This window comes from Protopterus annectens, chromosome 1.part0 (genome assembly GCF_019279795.1).
Source record: "Protopterus annectens isolate FY-2018-M chromosome 1.part0, PAN1.0, whole genome shotgun sequence".
NCBI classification, from domain to species: domain Eukaryota; kingdom Metazoa; phylum Chordata; order Ceratodontiformes; family Protopteridae; genus Protopterus; species Protopterus annectens.
The window spans coordinates 1744702975-1744719354 of NC_056725.1; positions in this window are offsets into that span (position 1 = coordinate 1744702975).

The following is a 16380-nucleotide window of genomic DNA, read 5'->3' on the forward strand; positions in this document are numbered from 1 at the left end:
CAACAGTAGAAATTGGAAGTGGGAAAGCTCTGCTGTACTTCCCTACCAAATTTTTAAGGGTGGTGACTGGCTCTCCCCTATCCAGTTCTTCTGTTAACTGATGTTTCCTCAGAATAGGTCTCACATTATTCAATCGTAATGAGAGTACCTCCATGATGATGTTCATTAACCAGTTTACATCATAGCCTTTCTGCAGGAAAAGTGCTTTTAAAAATTCAACTTCCTCATCATACACAGTTTCCTTACTGGTGAGCCTACTGAGTCAGATGAACTGTCCCTTTACCACCCCTTTCTTCATATTGTAGGGGCGTAGACCTTTTTTAACATCATTATCCTTCACCTCCTCTACTATAGCCTGGTTCAGAAGCTACCTATCTGACAGGCAACAAACAGTCCATTGGAAAGGAACTCTGTCTTCACAACTTCCAACCACCATAGGAGTCCCACAGGGCTCTATACTGGGCCCGCTATTGTTCTCTATTTTCACAAATAACCTCAATAGCTCTACACAACATGCCACACTGATACAATATGTGGATGATTCAACCCTGATCTGCTCCGCCTTATCTCCCACCACCCTACATACACTCACTCAAGATACCTTTAACTCAGTAGAAAAATGGATATCAGGTATCCAACTAATTCTAAATCCCAAAAAGACAAAACTGCTACTATTTACTCCTAATAGATAAAAAAAACTCTCCTTTACCATAACATCTAAGCACGGCACCACCATCTCCCCTTCTAACCACACCAAACTTCTGGGCATTGAAATAGGTAATAATCTCCACTTTGATGTTCACATCTCACATATCATAAAACTAGTACACAAAAAACTAGGCTCCCTATACAGGCATAAGTCCTTTCTCTCACAAAAAGCAAGAGTCACTCTTACACAAAGCCACCTCCTCTCAACTCTATTATATGCAGCACCAATCTTTACCCAAATCAGACAATGTGACCTAGACAAACTAGAATCATGCTCCAATAAAATAGCCAAGTTTGCTACTAACTCAACCTATAGAACCCATCACTGTGCTGCACTGAAAGAACTAAAATGGCTTGAGCTACCACATCTACTTAACTATCACCAGCTGGGCACAGCCTACAATATTCTCAAATATCCTGAAAAAAAACCTTCATTATCCAATCTACTTACTGTCTATACTGCAAACCGGTACCTAAGATCCAGTGAAAAATCTCTCCTCTCCATCACCAAGGCTAACAATAATGTAGGGAAAGCGCTCTACTCCCACACCATTGCCAGAAATTGGAACTCTCTTCCCCTATCCGTGTCCACTGCCCCCTCCACATCCATATTCAAAACCTCCCTCAAATCACACCTTCTTAGTACCTGGTTATGCTCTTGTATCACATAACCCTACCCATACTATTATTAACTCCCCAAACTCCTCTCTGATCACATGCTGGATCTCTGATCCCCTGTAGGCTTGGTCATCTGAAAGGGTACTTTTAACTATAGAATCTTACTTGATACATTTTCTTCTCTTACCAAAGTATGACTGACATTGCCTTTTTACCCATGTTCTATATCTTCTTTTACCTGGAGTGTTTTATTAATTTCTTGTTATATTACTATGCTCAGCATACATGACGTAACCTGTTTTGTGTATTATGCTGACTGTACTGTATTTGTATAACTTGATGCTGGAGCTTTTCTCCCTGGGCCTCCGCTGAAAATGGACCTGGTCCAGTCGGAATTTCCCGGTTAACAAATGTAAAATAAATAAATAAATAAATAAGTATTAATTCACAAAGGTTTATTTTCTGAAAACTTTACTTTCAAACTCAGTGGTGCCTTCTTCCAAAGAAGCTGTTATGTCAAAATAGTTGATAATTTTTCCATAGCCACTCAACGTGAATTTTAGAAATGAAGTGCTGGAATTGATGAAATCCAATAACTGATGCAATTCCCCTTCAGTTCCTCTCCAAACCAAAATGAGGTCATTAATAAATCTCCTGTAGAAAACCACCTTCTCAAAAAGAGTCTGGGATTTTAAGTGCACCTGCTCCCATTAGGCCATGACCAAACTTGCAAATACCGGGGCCACTCTAGAACCCATGGCCACTCCAGAAATTTGTTCATAGTATTTCCCTTGAAATGCAAAAAAGTTATTTTCTAGGACAGCTTCTAATAAGATATACACTTTGTTAATCATGTTGTTGTCAAATTCTGAAAATTTACTGGGGTAACAGCTTACAAATTTGATTCCAAGTGTACAAAGAGACTACATTAAAGGATGCAAAAACATAGCTATCACCGAAATTGGTGATTTCGGTTAATAATCCCAGTAAGTGCCATGAGTCTTTAAGATAAAATTCTGATTTTTTGAACCATTGGATTGAGTAGATGATCTAAAAAACTAAAATGGCTTCTATTTTGTAGTGGTCAGTGGCAACTACTGGTCTGAAGGATGGATGAACCCTGTCTTTGTGGATCTTTGGAATTCCGAAGATCTTAGCCATTTTTGGCTGATCAATTTTCAAAAATGTATAAATTTCATGGTTGTAGTTCCCTTGACACAGCAAATAGAAAAGGATTGTACCAACATGCAGAAAGCTCCTGTCAACCTCTTCCACTATGATTTCCTTGTAATTCCTTTAATCAGCCAAAAGACTATTAATAGCCAAATTATAATCCTTGTAGTTCATTAACACAATCATACCCTATTTATCAGCTCTCATCACATGGATTTCTTTGTTGGAGGAAAGTTCCCCTAAAGCTTGTCTTTCATCAAAAGTCAGGTTATGCACTTTCAGTTTTTTACCCAACTTTCTTCTTAGGTCCTTCTCATGTATACCATGGAAGACCTGCATGGTGTTGTGAAGAGAGGGGTTATATGTGCATCTCCTTATGAATGTGTCTTGGTTCTGGCTGAATTGGGGGATGTTGTGCAATACAAACTGTAAATTTAGTTTTCTCACATACAATTTGAGATTAATGAAGTCCTTAGTGATGTTGGCTGGCTGGGTGGAATAAAAGAAAAACCCTTTTCTAATAGTGACACGTGATCTTCATTCAAACACATTACTAAGATTTAAAATTTCTGTGAGTCCAATTATCTTTTCTTTCTGTGTCTCCCTTTCCCTCAGTTCTGTTTCTTCCCCCTGTTATGCCACTGTGGTGTTCTTGTATTGTTGGAGGAGTTCAGGACAAAAAGAGCTGGTGAAAGAACAGGTGATTGCTGAGTATTGCCTGAATCTATGGGAAAACGATTTTCTGGATTAGACTGTTCTCCAATCCCCTCATTGGCAATTACTTGCAGCTCTGCAGCATCTACTGTTTGACCTGTGTCAACACTTGGATGTGTATTAGTGTTTCCATTCAAACAATAAGCCACCCCTAAGCGATATGCTTCTTTGTTTCTCCTGATGTTTCCTTGTTTTCTGTTTACAATGGTGGCTACCAATCTGTTGGCTTTGGCTACTATGCTGTCATACAAACTGCCTAATAATCAAAAGCAGCTGTTTCTTTTGACAGCTTCATACAATTTGTGAATGTTCTCTTCCATTTGGTGAACCTTTGATTTGTAGTCCTCAACCAGCAGTTTCATCAATGAAATGCTAGTGCTGTTGAAAAGTTTCATCAAATCATTGTGTAATTGATCTGCTGGTTTTACACCATTAGGAAACTTAAGTATTGTTAAACCTAATGGAACTAACTCAGATCTTATGCCCTCTTCCAAATATAAGATCTCATACTGCCATTGTTTATACTTTAAAATCAAATTCTCCAGTTGGAAAATGTCTTTTTGCAGCATTCATAATCATTAATACATGAACTACTGTTTCTGATTAACACATCTAAATTATACCTGCTTCCAACATTAGTGTCACTGAATGGATTTTCAGTACTTCTAAATAAGTTGTCAAATAAACTGTTCATACCTTGTGTATGTATTGTTGATGGTCCATTACTGGCAACAGGATTTACCACAGAGTTACTAGCACCAGCTCCGTTCAATTCAAAGTTGAAAACTGTGTTGACTGATGTCCCAGGTAGTCTGTTGTTGTGGTTCCTTCACTTAAAGCCCTCCAAAAGACCGCAGACATCCGAAACTGCCACTGTGAGTCTTTGTGTGTAAAAAACAAGTTGATGTATGGAAAGGTCTAGATTTTCATCTTGAGGAGACAGGCCTCCAAATATACAGGATTACCACAAAAGAAAACTTCAAAAATAACCAAAGCAGTGTACAATTTAAAGAAACAGGAAACTGCTAAAATAATTCCACAACAGCAAGTAAGGAAACAGTCTCTAACACAGGTTTTTACTGATGTAACACTTTCGTTCTTTTATTTAACTAAAACATCATCAGAGTTAAAAACATGTAGAAACTGGAGTTTAAAAACAGTGTCATGTTATCACATGATTCAACCCAACCAATGATACTAACTCAGGAGCTTGCTAATTTTCTTAAAGAGACAGTGTATCTAACAATCATTAAAAAGACACAATGTGTATTTAAAATACAAAATGTAATCTGATGGTTTAATTTATGTTATCATCCACTTCAGACAGACTTGAAAAATTTCAAATATGAAATATCAGTACTCCTATAATAGCATTAATGTCATTTCACAGCCTTTGGGCCAAAAGAAAACATTGAATGTTTATGGATTCATTGAGACCAGGTGGTTTGTCAGCACAAAGCCTTATCTGCCAACCTGATTCATGGCATTCCAGTTGGACATTATAGCTGCCAGCAAAGTCATTCATGCTTACTAAGTCAAGCACAAAGAACAGGAATTTTCTGAAATGTGCACACATAAGTGAATGTTTGGCGAGGGCATTCACAGTATCCTCCTTGATAGCCAAACAATGTTTATAAATTTTTCTGGACAGCATTCTAAAGTTTTCCCTACATACCAACCTGAGCATGAATCACAGGTTGCCAGGTAAACCACCCCTTGTGAATTACAATTGTACCTGGCTCCAGCCCAAAGGTGAAAATTCAGTGCCCTAATTTGTACATTTGAATTGTTTTATATAAATTGGCACTGCTTACACTTGATACACTTATATGCGGCAAAAGAATTCTGTGTGTCAGTTGGTCTCTTACTCTCAATTTCCAGTAAGGATTTCACATTTCAGCTTCTTTTGTAAGTGGATGCAGGACTTCCACCTAAGATCTTGCATAATTCCATGTTTCCCAAGGTGACTTTCCAGTTATCAAAAAATCCTTGGTGACAGCAGTATGATGGTTCCCCAGGGTGCCCTGTTCTCCTTACCGGCCTTGAACATTGGTAAAAGAAAGTCTGGGAGAGGCTAATTGGGTTCAGTAGACCACGTTTTTGAGGTAAAGCCTCTGGGAGTATCTGCTGGTCAGCACATGGGGAACCAATAAAAAAATAAATAAAATAAAAAGTATAGTCTTGTTCAATACTCCACTCTAGTAAGTTAGCTGACATTATACCATTTTGAACACATGCCATAAAATGTTTTGTTATGTGTGGTTTAGAAGGTTTTGAACTCTCATTTTAAAGTGGTGGGATAGCATAAATCAAAGCATTTCTATACCATGTCCTTAGGCATCACCCCATAGTAGTAAAAAATATGCTACACATTCTTAGTGATTATTTATTTTCAATTCTGCCATATACTAGCTGTGGAGTAATTTGAAAAACACACATTTTCATAATGGAAATACATGTAATTTTGCAAAATATTGGGGTGCAGAAGCAGTGTCCCAATACTATGTTGATAGCAGATCACAAGAAGGCATATCCTATAGTAAAAGTAAATATCGATCACAAGAAGGCATATCCTCAAATATAAATAAATATCACACAGGTAAAACACAGGCTCCCAATGGTCAATGAAGGCTGGTGATGCAGCTACAAAGAGGCTAAAACATATCTAGCATATACACTGTTTATTCCCGCTTTCGTCAAAGACTTCTTCAGAATAAAAAAAATCAACAAACATCTTAATTTTATATACACTCAAATAAAAACAATCAATCAATTAAACAATTACATCATTAAATAATTGACATTTAAAATCCATAGGTCCTAAAAACCTTAAAAAATCAAGTATTTTCTGTAACCAACAATTACATATGTCTACCTTTTAACTTTTTGTTTTTTAAAAAACACTTTATGTTAATAGACTCATTTAAGCCTCATTTCCTATCGGCACCTAATTTAATCTGCCATAAAGTTTCTTTCTGGGCACGAGAGGAATGAAAAAGATGGTACTGAAGACCTTGAAGAGGGTGAATCCACAAACCCCACTAACAATTGGAATGTAGTCAGAAGAAGTAATAGGAATAAGAACAAAACAGGGGGGACGGAGGCTCAACCTTCAAATGCTGCCCACTTGAATAATGACCATCAGCATTTTTTAGGGAAAGCCCCGAATCAAGAGCAGGGGAGGAAAAAGAACAAGAAGTGGAAGAATTGAATCCCCAAATACTCACCTTAGATACTTCTAACTACCCTAAAATTGTCAAGAACAGGAAAGGGGACTTTATTATATATAATTTTTCTTCGCTTGTCCTTGAGACAGAATTGGTTGAGCTACTTTCTTTAGGGTATAATTTTGTTCCATCTAAACATTTTGACATAGTTAAAGTACTTATCGACCTTAAATGCTATGTTAGGAAGCTTAATTTAAAGCTTCTATTCAATAACACTACTGGAGAAGAGAGAAATGGCTTGAAACTTCCGAGCATTTTTAACCCCCCTTTACATGTAGGACTACGCATTTTTGAAAATGCATGTGAGTTAGATATCAGACACTTGGATAAAAGGAAGGGGGCTACGAAAAGTACTTTTAACATAACAAAAGACCAGTTGCAGGCCCTTAACCAATTTAAAGACTCCTGCGTCAGAGTTATGAAACCAGACAAAGGAGGGGGGCTTGTTGTTTTTGAATACGAATTGTATAATGAAAAAATGTTAACAATTCTGGATACACCTGCATACAATCCTTCTTCTCTTAATGAGATGAATACTTGTGTGCAAAGAACAAAGGGTTATTTTAGGGACTTGTTCATCGAAGGAAGGATAGACCATGATACTTATGATTATATTAACATCACACAACCAAGGACGCCCGTCATGTTTGGTATACCCAAGACTCATAAGAATCTTGGTGACCCACCTATGAGGGCTCTTGTTGATGGAAGGTCCTCTGTCTCATATCCAACAGCTAAGTACATTGACTTTTTGTTAAACAAATACTTGCAATACATTCCAAGCATATGTAAGGACTCATGGAGCTTTTTAGGAAGTATTAATAATATTTCCTTTGACAGTGGGTACAATTTCTTAACAGTCGACGTTGTCGACTTATATACTTCAATACCACATTTGGAGGCTATAGAATGGTTGGATTTGTTACTAACTGAATTAAATGCACCAAAAGAGGAGACCAATAATATAACTGAACTCTTAGACATAGTTCTATCCTCTAATTTCTTTGTTTTTGGAAGAGACTTTTTCATTCAGAAACAAGGAGTCGCTATGGGCTCTCCATGTGGTGCCATAGTGGCGAACCTGTTTATGGCGTATTGGGAGAGGAAATTTGTTCTGAATCACCCATTATGGAAGGATAGAATACGCCACTACACTAGATACCTTGACGATATTTTCATTTTGTTCAAGGGCAATGAAGATGAGGCATGTCTCTTGGTAGATTATTTCAATGGTACAACAGATTTCCTCAGGTTCACATCTAAGTTTGATACCAATGAAATAGACTACTTGGACGTGAAACTGAGGAAGGATCTTGTGAACCACAGATTCACCTCGTCCATCTTTCGAAAGGATACATACATTAACTCATTCCTACACTACACAAGTGCCCACCCATATAAGTTAAAGAAAGGAATTGTTAAAGGCCAACTTGTGAGGGCGGTCAGGATGTGTAGTGAATTAAAAGATTTCGAGGAAGAATGTATTTTGTTGAACAGTTTCTTCCTGGATAGAGGTTATCCTACCTCTTTGATTGAGGAGGTGATACTGGAAGTTTCCAATAAGAGAGTTAATGGAATAATTTGCCCTTTAATATCTAGTGACCGTAATAAGATTTCCATTGAAGAAGGGGCTACAACTGGTTTGATAGAAACAGGTTTCAGCCCTGGCACTGCGACAGAGGAACCTAGGTGTGACTTCTCCTTGTCCTTCTCCACTATTTATAATTTGAATTCTAAAGAACTATCAGATATTATTGTGAAGAATTGGTACTTTATTACTAATAATTCTTTTCTCGTGGAGAAATTAGGTAATAGACCTAAAGTTACATTTAGGAGAGGTAGTAACATTAAAGAGCTGTTACAAACCAATGCACCAAACTATAGCCTTCAAAAAACCAAAGGGTGCTTCACTTGTGGGTCCTGTAACTGGTGCCATGTTGTGAAATCCGGTAGTTCTTTTAGTATAGGACAACAAAGATTTTGGATTAATCACAAAATAAATTGTGACACAAAATCAGTTGTATATGTGGCTCTCTGTGTTTGCTGTCCGGCATTTTATGTCGGAAAGACTGACAGAAAATTCAGAGAGCGCATATATCAACATATATATGCCATCAGAAACAACAAAACTGAGAATGCTCTTGCCAAACATGTTGAATTTAATCAAGGACATAGTTTTGTTTTCATGGGCATTGACTGTAAACAAAAATCTATTAGGGGAGGACCTACCTCCTTGTTGTTAGAAACTTTAGAATTATACTGGCAACTCAAACTGGATGCCTTTAATATGCCAGGTTTAAACGAAAGTTGTAATATAGCCCCTGTGCTAAAATATAAGGCTTATTTACGTTGATGAACTTGCTCCGCATTAAGAAATTACTTATGACAGGTTTTGGCCAGTATATTTAACCTGTGTACACTTGATTATACATATTTAGTTATACTTGATTTTTAGTCCTTTTACATTTTATATTAAAATAGGGCTTACTTATAACAACAGATATGTATTTTTCACAAAGTCTTCTTATTAACATATGGATATGATACATCTCTGTTGCTAATTGTTTAAAAAAATTTTTAGGATCGACCATTAGGATCGATTTGGAAAATAACTTAAAGAAAAACTGTTTGTAACTTTTAAGGAAGTGATGTTTTAACAATGTCAGCTGATTTTAATTAGGCTGCTTTCACATTTCAGCTTCTTTTGTAAGTGGATGCAGGACTTCCACCTAAGATCTTGCATAATTCCATGTTTCCCAAGGTGACTTTCCAGTTATCAAAAAATCCTTGGTGACAGCAGTATGATGGTTCCCCAGGGTGCCCTGTTCTCCCCTTGAACATTGGTAAAAGAAAGTCTGGGAGAGGCTAATTGGGTTCAATAGACCACGTTTTTGAGGTAAAGCCTCTGGGAGTATCTGCTGGTCAGCACATGGGGAACCAATAAAAAAATAAATAAAATAAAAGTATAGTCTTGTTCAATACTCCACTCTAGTAAGTTAGCTGACATTATACCATTTTGAACACATGCCATAAAATGTTTTGTTATGTGTGGTTTAGAAGGTTTTGAACTCTCATTTTAAAGTGGTGGGATAGCATAAATCAAAGCATTTCTATACCATGTCCTTAGGCATCACCCCATAGTAGTAAAAAATATGCTACACATTCTTAGTGATTATTTATTTTCAATTCTGCCATATACTAGCTGTGGAGTAATTTGAAAACACACATTTTCATCATGGAAATACATTTAATTTTGCAAAATATTGGGGTGCAGAAGCAGTGTCCCAATACTATGTTGATAGCAGATCACAAGAAGGCATATCCTATAGTAAAAGTAAATATCGATCACAAGAAGGCATATCCTCAAATATAAATAAATATCACACAGGTAAAAAACAGGCTCCCAATGGTCAATGAAGGCTGGTGATGCAGCTACAAAGAGGCTAAAACATATCTAGCATATACACTGTTTATTCCTGCCACAAAGACTTCTTCAGAATAAAAAAAATCAACAAACATCTTAATTTTATATACACTCAAATAAAAACAATCAATCAATTAAACAATTACATCATTAAATAATTGACATTTAAAATCCATAGGTCCTAAAAACCTTAAAAAATCAAGTATTTTCTGTAACCACCAATTACATATGTCTACCTTTAACTTTTTGTTTTTTAAAAAACACTTTATGTTAATAGACTCATTTAAGCCTCATTTCCTATCGGCACCTAATTTAATCTGCCATAAAGTTTCTTTCTGGGCAGAGAGGAATGAAAAGATGGTACTGAAGACCTTGAAGAGGGTGAATCCACAAACCCACTAACAATTGGAATGTAGTCAGAAGAAGTAATAGGAATAAGAACAAAATAGGGGGACGGTCAACCTTCAAATGCTGCCCACTTGAATAATGATCATCAGCATTTTTTAGGGAAAGCCCCGAATCAAGAGCAGGGGAGGAAAAAGAACAAGAAGTGGAAGAATTGAATCCCCAAATACTCACCTTAGATACTTCTAACTACCCTAAAATTGTCAAGAACAGGAAAGGGGACTTTATTATATATAATTTTTCTTCGCTTGTCCTTGAGACAGAATTGGTTGAGCTACTTTCTTTAGGGTATAATTTTGTTCCATCTAAACATTTTGACATAGTTAAAGTACTTATCGACCTTTAAATGCTATGTTAGGAAGCTTAATTTAAAGCTTCTATTCAATAACACTACTGGAGAAGAGAGTAATGGCTTGAAACTTCCGAGCATTTTTAACCCCCCTTTACATGTAGGACTACGATTTTGAAAATGCATGTGAGTTAGATATCAGACACTTGGATAAAAGGAAGGGGCTACGAAAAGTACTTTTAACATAACAAAAGACCAGTTGCAGGCCTTAACAATTTAAAGACTCGCCAGAGTTATGAAACCAGACAAAGGAGGGGGGCTTGTTGTTTTTGAATACGAATTGTATAATGAAAAAATGTTAACAATTCTGGATACACCTGCATACAATCCTTCTTCTCTTAATGAGATGAATACTTGTGTGCAAAGAACAAAGGCTTATTTCAGGGACTTGTTCATCAAGGAAGGATAGACCATGATACTTATGATTATATTAACATCACACAACCAAGGACGCCGTCATGTTTGGTATACCCAAGATTCATAAGAATCTTGGTGACCCACCTATGAGGGCTCTTGTTGATGGAAGGTCCTCTATCTCATACCCAACAGCTAAGTACATTGACTTTTTGTTAAACAAATACTTGCAATACATTCCAAGCATATGTAAGGACTCATGGAGCTTTTTAGGAAGTATTAATAATATTTCCTTTGACAGTGGGTACAATTTCTTAACAGTCGACGTTTTCGACTTATATACTTCAATACCACATTTGGAGGCTATAGAATGGTTGGAATTGTTACTAACTGAATTAAATGCACCAAAAGAGGAGACCAATAATATAACTGAACTCTTAGACATAGTTCTATCCTCTAATTTCTTTTGTTTTTGGAAGAGACTTTTCATTCAGAAACAAGGAGTCCATGTGGTGCCATAGTGGCGAACCTGTTTATGTATGGGAGAGGAAATTTGTTCTGAATCACCCATTATGGAAGGATAGAATACGCCACTACACTAGATACCTTGACGATATTTTCATTTTGTTCAAGGGCAATGAAGATGAGGCATGTCTCTTGGTAGATTATTTCAATGGTACAACAGATTTCAGGTTCACATCTAAGTTTGATACCAATGAAATAGACTACTTGGACGTGAAACTGAGGAAGGATCTTGTGAACCACAGATTCACCTCGTCCATCTTCGAAAGGATACATACATTAACTCATTCCTACACTACACAAGTGCCCACCCATATAAGTTAAAGAAAGGAATTGTTAAAGGCCAACTTGTGAGGGCGGTCAGGATGTGTAGTGAATTAAAAGATTTTGAGGAAGAATGTATTTTGTTGAACAGTTTCTTCCTGGATAGAGGTTATCCTACCTCTTTGATTGAGGAGGTGATACTGGAAGTTTCCAATAAGAGAGTTAATGGAATAATTTGCCCTTTAATATCTAGTGACCGTAATAAGATTTCCATTGAAGAAGGGGCTACAACTGGTTTGATAGAAACAGGTTTCAGCCCTGGCACTGCGACAGAGGAACCTAGGTGTGACTTCTCCTTGTCCTTCTCCACTATTTATAATTTGAATTCTAAAGAACTATCAGATATTATTGTGAAGAATTGGTACTTTATTACTAATAATTCTTTTCTCGTGGAGAAATTAGGTAATAGACCTAAAGTTACATTTAGGAGAGGTAGTAACATTAAAGAGCTGTTACAAACCAATGCACCAAACTATAGCCTTCAAAACCAAAGGGTGCTTCACTTGTGGGTCCTGTAACTGGTGCCATGTTGTGAAATCCGTAGTTCTTTTAGTATAGGACAACAAAGATTTTGGATTAATCACAAAATAAATTGTGACACAAAATCAGTTGTATATGTGGCTCTCTGTGTTTGCTGTCCGGCATTTTATGTCGGAAAGACTGACAGAAAATTCAGAGAGCGCATATATCAACATATATATGCCATCAGAAACAACAAAACTGAGAATGCTCTTGCCAAACATGTTGAATTTAATCAAGGACATAGTTTTGTTTTTATGGGCATTGACTGTAAACAAAAATCTATTAGGGGAGGACCTACCTCCTTGTTGTTAGAAACTTTAGAATTATACTGGCAACTCAAACTGGATGCCTTTAATATGCCAGGTTTAAACGAAAGTTGTAATATAGCCCCTGTGCTAAAATATAAGGCTTATTTACGTTGATGAACTTGCTCCGCATTAAGAAATTACTTATGACAGGTTTTGGCCAGTACATTTAACCTGTGTACACTTGATTATACATATTTAGTTATACTTGATTTTTAGTCCTTTTACATTTTATATTAAAATAGGGCTTACTTATAACAACAGATATGTATTTTCCACAAAGTCTTCTTATTAACATATGGATATGATACATCTCTGTTGCTAATTGTTTAAAAAATTTTTTAGGATCGACCATTAGGATCGATTTGGAAAATAACTTAAAGAAAAACTGTTTGTAACTTTTAAGGAAGTGATGTTTTAACAATGTCAGCTGATTTTAATTAGGCTGCTTACAGTATATAAACCGTTTGGCGCCTCTTCTGTGTTTTAGCCTCTGAGGAAGCTACTTGCATGTAGTAGCGAAAATGCTATTTATTTTGTATTTTAATAAAACTGCGTTAAGGCACTTGGACGTTCTTGACTATTCAACACTCTTTTTTGTTTTTCCAAAGTTTGTTTCTTGCTGGTCTGTTGGTTTCATAAAGTTTCTTTCTGTTTAAGGTGGTTTCTGAAATCATCTCCTATTAAATCAGCATTGACCACTTCCAATATGGAAAACATAAACTTCATATACTTATCACATTCAGTAGTGTGTTTGAACAGTGCGTTCTTCCCATCCTTAATTTCAATAGCGTAAATGTGTTCACGTATACGTTCTCTAAGTTTACGTGTGGTCATCCCAAAGTAGAAAGCTTCACATCTGCTACATTGACCAATATATACTACCCCTTGTGTGTTGCATATAACGTATCCAGGGACTCTAATGGTGTATTCAATATGATTCAACAAAACATAAGGGCCCTCTAATATGTATCTGCAGAAGTTGCAATTAGAACATTTATACATTCCTTTTTTGTTTATAACTATATTTCCTGCAGAACATTTATTTGTGTCATTTTCTAACAATTTCTTGATGTTATAAGTATTCTTATATACAAAATTAGGTTTAACTCCAATAGTTTTAATTAACTCAGAATTTCCCTCTAATATTCTCCAGTTTTTATTAATAATATTTCTAATAACTGAACTGTCTACAGACATATCCAATGTAAAAAAAAACTTATTTTCTTGGGTGTCAGAACTTCTTTTGAACAATGGAATTCTCAGTATAGGGGAATATAAAGTATATCTATTGTTGATAATTTCCTGACTTAAATTATTAAGATAGCCCTCATCATAATCTCTGGCTAAAAACATTTGAATTATTAAGTTGAATTTAGCCATTAATTCATTATCAGAGGTAGTCATTCGACTAACTCGTATAAATTGTCCCTTTGGTATGTTTTTCTTAATGAAGTTTGGATGGTTACTACGGTGATGTAAGTAACCATTAGGAAAAAGTGTCTTTCCTATGAATTTTACTACTGAACAGGTTTTTGTCTACTTCCCATTTTATGGTGACATCTAGGAAGTTTACAGTTTGCTCACATTCACCCTTGGTAAATTAAAAAAAACAGATTTAATGTTGATATCATTAATAAACTCCTCTACTGTTGAAACTCTTCCCTCAATGACAAAAAACATCATCATCAACAAAATGTACATAAAAAGCAACATTATATTTGCTCTCAAGTTCCTTCAAAATTGTAATTTCCCAAGAAGCCATAACTGCATTAGCATATGCAGGGGCAGCCGGAGAACCCATTGCTACCCCCTTTATCTGTTTATAATAGCTCCTATCAAACAAAAAAAAGTTGTTATCTAGTGCTAGCTCCATGAAATTCATATTGGAATTCTGAAATGAAGTACATCCTGTTAAGAATTGTCTTAAAGCTTCAGCACCTTTTAAATGCGGTATATTAGTAAATAATGAAACAACATCAATAGTAATCAATATGTGCTTATTACTATCATATTTAAATACATCAAGAAACTTTCTGAATTTATCTAAAAAGTCCCAAGAGTCCTTAATATAGGACTTTATACCTTGTACTGTTGGATTCAAAATAGAATCAACAACTAAAGCTATACCCTCAGTAACCAAATGTGGAACTGAAACTATAGGCCTAAACGGAGGTTTTTTTACATCCTTATGGACTCTGGGTATGCTAAACAGAACTCCAACCATAGGTTTTTCTATTGCACAAAATTGTACATTTTCAGGTTCATTTCACCAGTCAAAAGAAAGTCATTACAAAATAGAAGACATTTTTTATAACTATCTGTGATATTTCATATCAACCCTTAAATATTCATCACTATTATTCAACACTTTCAACATTGCATCTTTATATTGAACAGTAGTCATTATTACTATATTACCCCCTTTATCACTTTTCATGAACCTAAGCTCATATTTATTCCTCAACTCATTTAATGCTTTCTGTTCACTGGTAGTAAGATTGTCATACCAGTGTTTGTTATTCTTATTCAAACTTTCTTTTAATTCTTCCAAACAAATTTATTCGAACATCCCTATAGTTGAAATTAAAAGTGGTGTGAAACAGGAAGGTTTCACAAAAAAATTAATGTCTTTTGCTATGTCTTTCAGTAAGTATTGTAAGTTCAGTCTGTGTGTGAATTGTTTCAGATCTACAGCAGTTCTGCTAAAATCTGCCCGTTTCGTGGGGACAAAATTAAAACCAAATTTGAGAGCTTTTAACTCCTCGTCAGTTAATTCAACACCTGACAAGTTAATAATACTGGAGTTGTCAATACAGTACCTTATAGCTCGTCCATCGATGAATCTGATGTTGTTTGACCCCTGGTCCTTATAGTCCTTGTTCTCACCATTTTGTTGTCCTTTTTGCTTAAAAAAGCCTTCGGCCAAGTTCTGTTTGCATTTTCAGTTTGATTTACTGAACTCTTCTCCATTTCCCCAGAAATCCGCTGACTTCCTTCGCAGCTTCTACCACCGACTATATCCGTGAGACAACCGGCATTACTATCAACTCTAAAAAACTTTGGCACTAGCCCTGATGGTTTTGATTGGTTGTTCTTCCTTGACTTGTTTATAGTAGTCCACCCTTTTCTTAAGGTGGTCGGTTTGTTTTTAGACAAAGTTTGAGATGAATTGTCGTTTGAGTTGTTTCCCTTGCTATAATTAGAAGGCACAAATGAGTCAAAAGCTGTTCGATTCTCATATGCCTCAGTAATTTATAATGTTTCCGAACAATAACTTCATTCTCATGTTGTTCTACTTCTATCAGTACCTGGTCATACATTGCTTCGTCACTGAATTCAGTTACCATAGTACTGACTTCCTGGTCTACCTTCAAAATCTCCTCCTTTAAATTGCTCATTTTATTTGTATTATGTCCCATCAATAATTTCAAGAATTGTAACCCTGAATTATTGAAAAAATTAGTTAGTTCACTAAAAAAGGGTTCGGTCATTGTTACTCCATTCGGACAATTAAAAAATCTCAACCCTTTTGGAACAATAGACAGTTCAATACAACTTTCAAAGTAACAGTTCTCCAAATCAAGAAAACTGTACTTTTTAAATAGCCTGGACAATTCAGCACATTTGTTCTGATATTCTTCCATCTTAACTCTGGTAATTTTATAATCTGCTCCTGAAAATGGATCAGATTTATTGTCAAGAATGGAGTAAATGTTATTGTACTGTAGTTGT